The 4,937-nt window shown below is 41.7% G+C and overlaps 1 pseudogene; it reads left to right on the top strand.

The window, feature by feature from the left end:
* The first annotated feature begins 3,632 nt into the window (after positions 1 to 3,632).
* Positions 3,633 to 4,453, top strand: LOC101657577 (annotated as a pseudogene).
* The last annotated feature ends 484 nt before the right edge of the window (positions 4,454 to 4,937 follow it).

Here is a 4,937-nt window from a genome sequence, read left to right as displayed (position 1 = left end):
TATCATGCTCAGTCTCCACCTGGGTTTCAGCAATTCCTCTTGGTTACATTACCCTTGATCACGCCCTACCAGGCCTCCCACACCCATCTCAACACAAATTTGGATCATTTGGTGTTCCCTTGTCCCTGGGTTTGTTAACACCACTTCCTTTCCCCCCACCTCCTCCTCTCCCATGTTACTGTTGGATTTTTTAAATGATTTTCTTTACATGAAATCCAGGGTAAGTAAATATATAGAAACAGTAATTGAGTACAAAAATGAAGAACATTTTCTGCAATTGATTGTGGTGATGATTATACAACTCTTTTTAATATGTTCAAACCATTGAATTGCATGAATTATATGTCAATAAAACTGTTTAAAAGTATGTAAATATATCAGTTATTTCATATTAGTAAATGTTGAATATGGAAATTCCATATTTTAAATTATACATATGGAAGTTGTGGAATTGGAGAATGTTTGGAATATGTCCATGTGGAATGTTTTTTTGTCATGGTGCCTGGCTTCTTTTGACGTTTATGAGGCACAGATGGCTGAACAATGTAAAATGATTACTATCTAACTGTGGCCCAATTCTACTGTGACTTTCTATTTTCAACAGTTTTATTAGCACTTCATCCACATATCATAAAATTCAATAGTTCAACCATATCAAGAAGAGTTGTACAGGCTTTACCACAATCAATTTTAGAACATTTTCTTTTCCACATACTCATTTTTATTCTTGTAAATTTTTTCCATTTTGAAAAACATATGCACAACAAAACATTCTCCAACTCCACAACTTCTATATGTATAATTCAGTGCCATTGATTATATGCTTTGTGTTCTACAACCATATTGTTATCCCTCTCCAAGTTGTTCCACCACTGTCATAATGAGCTTAATGTTCCCTAAGCAATGAAAAATCTCTTCCTCCTTCAACCATGGTAACCATAGGTCAAGTTTGTTTTTGTTTTACTCATTGTCTTTATATAATATTCACATATCATACACTTCTATAGTTTGCTTTAGAAAAGTTATATATACATCATCACAATAAGTTCTAATGCTCTTCCCCCATCCTCCCACCAGCATTCATTGATTGCTTCCCAATACCCTCTCCCCCTCCCCCTGATTTTTTCTTTAGGCTAGAAATTTATTTATGCTATACCAATTGACTTATGAATGTTCTTTGAGGTATAATGATAATAATATAGCTGACATCTGATAATGAGTTACTGGGAAAGGATATGAAATCTGCTTTTGCAATGATTTACAGTCTATGGGGGAAGTATTACTCTGTCCTTTAAAATCACTATGAGTTGAAATAGACTCAATAGCATTGGGTTTGGTTGATGTGTTAGTCTGGGTAGACTTTAGAAACAAATTCATAGACACTCATTTGTGTATAAGAAAGAGCTTTATATAAAAGAGCAATTGTATGTTGAGAAAACATCCCAGCCCAGTCCAGATCAAGTTCATAAGTCTGATATTAGCCCATATGTCCGATACCAGTTTATAAATTCCTCTTCAGACTCATGCAACACATTCAATGATGCTGCATGCAGGAAAATCACAGGCCAGTGGGTAGAAAGTCCTGTGGATCCAGTGGGAGTAGAAGTATCTTAGCACTGGCGTGGTTCTCCACATGGCTCCTCCAGCTCTAAGGCTTTGGCTGCCATCAGCATAGTTCCATGTGGCTTGTCAGCAGGAAGACAAAACAGAGAGAGACTGTATCTGGCCTCTAGTGAGCTATTTAACTCCTTAGTGCCTCCAAATGAGAGTTCATCAAGCTGTGACATGATTGACAGGTTAAAGTCCACCCCTTCACAAGTTGACAAGAGATTATGTAACTGCCACAGACCACCCCTTGTCAACTTGACACTTTTACACAATTCTTTAGCCATACATAATTTTTAACAAAACAATAATAAAATCATATCTGTACTTAACAGGATAAAACTGAAATGCATGCAATTCAATATGTTCCAAAGCTTCATTTAAACATAATATTCTAGAAGTGAACAACATAACAATAGTCTATACCTAACAATTGCAGTTAGGTAACACCTACACCTTAGTCCTATAATACTATGAATATCTTCCTCTGCCTATGAATGTTTGTAAGCCTGCTACTTCATTCCTTTATCCTCTCCATTTTGGTTATCTGATTTTTATGCTGCTCACTTACATCAACCCAGTGGTCTGAGGGGACAAATATGTCTTTGATGTGAAGAATCTTCATTCGTGTAAGAGCCTTGTGAGTCTGCATCCATAAGCAAAGTCAAATCAGGACAGGCTATCCATAAAGTCTGCAGCAATAGGCACCAGTTCACAGCCTCAAATATCTTCTCTTCATCTAGTCAGGTTCTGATCAACTCAATGTGGGCTTCCTAACTTAGTTTCATCAGGGTGCCCATTGGCTAACTTGCCTTTAGACCATGGCCCCCATCAAATTCTAAACAACCCTAGACCCCTTGTGCTAGACCCTGAACTTCAGATCAGTCAACCTGCTCTTGTTTTCTCCTCTAGTCTCTGTGAACCATGTCCATGGGTATCAGTGGCCACACACAACTCGTCTCTTTATTGCTGCATTTCTCACACTTCCACTCAACAAGTGAATCCAGGTGGTCACCTAGCATGCATTTCAGTCTGCCCACAGGCTCCCTTTAATGTTCAGTCCTAGACAGGGGTTTATTCAGGGCTCCATATTTTTTTCCAGCTTCAGGCACAAACCACTACTTCAAAATTCAAAAAGCCAATGAGTTTCTTTTTATTTCAGTCTGTCAACACCCCTGTAGGCAACTCTCTTCACCTTGGAATGTCCTGAGCACTCAAGGTACTGGGTGGGGCTTAGCTTTTCAGAGCCTTCTTTGCAGGCGTGCTCTAACCCACTAAATATCCAAATCAATGGCTAAATACAAGTGGGCTTACAAGCACTCTATTTTCATACTTCCCAATAATCATTTCTATCAATCATTATATGAACAATAATAATCAGAAGAAATCAGTAGAAACAAAGTAGAATCAGATTCTAAACTCAATTCTTAAAACAGTCAAGTTCAATCCTTATCTATTTTATCTTAATCCTTATCTAACCTATTCCACTGACACGTATGGCCTTAGGCCTCTGACTGAATCAAGCCAGAGCCAGGCTGTCTGTCAGCCATTTTCACCAATCAGCATGGTCCCTGAGAAATTCAAGTGGTGATTTCACCCCCTGAGATCAAAATATACATAATCACATTCCTTTTCACCATTTCAAACAGGAATAGCAAAAGACAACAACCAAACAAAACAATCAAACTTTATCTTCTCATATTCTTTCCAGAAAACAACCCAGTAAACTGCATGGCCATATCTGACCTCTGGCTGGCCAAGGAAGAAAAACTACCCTGAGGCGGAGGTCAGACAAGCATCCTCTCTCCATCTTCAGGCTTTGTTGCTCTAGTGCCCCACGCCCATGGGACCATAATGTGTTAGTCCAGGTAGACTAGAGAAATAAATTCATAGACACTCAGATGTATAAGAATGAGCTTTATCTAAAAGGGCAATTGAAGGCTCTCTGCTCCTTCTCGTAGGACAGGCAGCCGCCTCTTCCTGTTCCCATGCAGTCCCAGGCACTTCCCTGTGACAGGACAGTGAAGGTTGGAGTAAACGGATTTGGCCCCATTAGGCACCTAGTCATCAAGGCTGCTTTCAACTCTGGCAAAGTGGACATTGTTGTCATCAATGACCCCTTCATTGAACTCAACTACATGGTCTACATGTTCCAGTTTGATTCCACCCATGGCAAGTTCAATGGTACTGTCAAGGCTGAGAACTGGAAGCTTATCATCAATGGGAAGTCTATCTCCATCTTACAGGAGCGAGATCCTGCCAACATCAAGTGAGGTGAGGCCAATGCTGAGTATGTCGTAGAGTTCACTGGTGTCTTCACCACCGTAGAGAAGGCTGGGGCTCACTTGATGGGATGTGCCAAAAAGGTGATCATCCCTGCCCCTTCTGCCTATGCCCCCATTTGTGATGGGCGTGAACCACGAGAAGTAAGACAACCCCCTCAAGATTGTCAGCAATGCCTTCTGCACCATCAAATGCTTGGCTTCCCTGGCCAAGGTCATCCATGACAACTTTGGCATCATGGAGGGACTCAGCCCACACCATCACTGCCACCCTGAAGACCATGAATGGCCCCTCTGTGAAACTCTGGAGCGACGGCCATGGGGATGCCCAGAATATCAACACCACATCTACCGGCACTGCCAAGGCTCTGGGCAAGGTTATTCCGGAGCTGAATGGGAAACTCAGTGGCATGGCCTCCTGTGTCCCCACTCCCAATGTGTTTGTCTTTGTTGTGGATCTCACCTGCCATCTGGAGAAAGCTGCCAAGTACGATGACATCAAGAAGGTGGTAAAGCAGGTGTCAGATGGTCCCCTAAAGGGTATCCTGGGCTACACTGAGGATTAGGTTGTCTCCTGTGACTTCAACAGTGACACCCATTCTTCCACCTTTGATGCTGGGGCTGACATTGCCCTCAACGGCCACTTTGTCAAGCTCATTTCCTAGTATGACAATGAATTTGGCTACAGCAACACAGAGTGGTGGACTTTATGGTCCATATGACCTCCAAGGAGTACGAGCCCCCCTGGACCACCAGCCCCAGCAACAGCATTAGAGGAAGAGAGGCCCTCAGCTGCTGGGGAGTCTTTGCCCCCAACTTGATCCCCCAACACACTGAGAATATCTCATCTTGAGTTTACATCCAGACCCCCAGAAGGAAGGGGAGGGCCTTACAGAACCTGACCTTGTCATGCACCATCAATAAAGTGCACTACAATTCTATATTGAGAGAATATCCTAGTACAGTCCAGATCAAGTCTGTAAGTCGGATATTAGGCCATATGTGTGATACCAGTTTATAAATTTGTCTTTAGACTCACACCATGCATAC

This window comes from Echinops telfairi, unplaced genomic scaffold (assembly GCF_000313985.2).
Source record: "Echinops telfairi isolate 266 unplaced genomic scaffold, ASM31398v2 ScPeMD7_443;HRSCAF=831, whole genome shotgun sequence".
NCBI classification, from domain to species: domain Eukaryota; kingdom Metazoa; phylum Chordata; class Mammalia; order Afrosoricida; family Tenrecidae; genus Echinops; species Echinops telfairi.
Note: the sequence above shows the minus strand (reverse complement) of the source record. Positions and strands in the feature narration are given on the sequence as shown.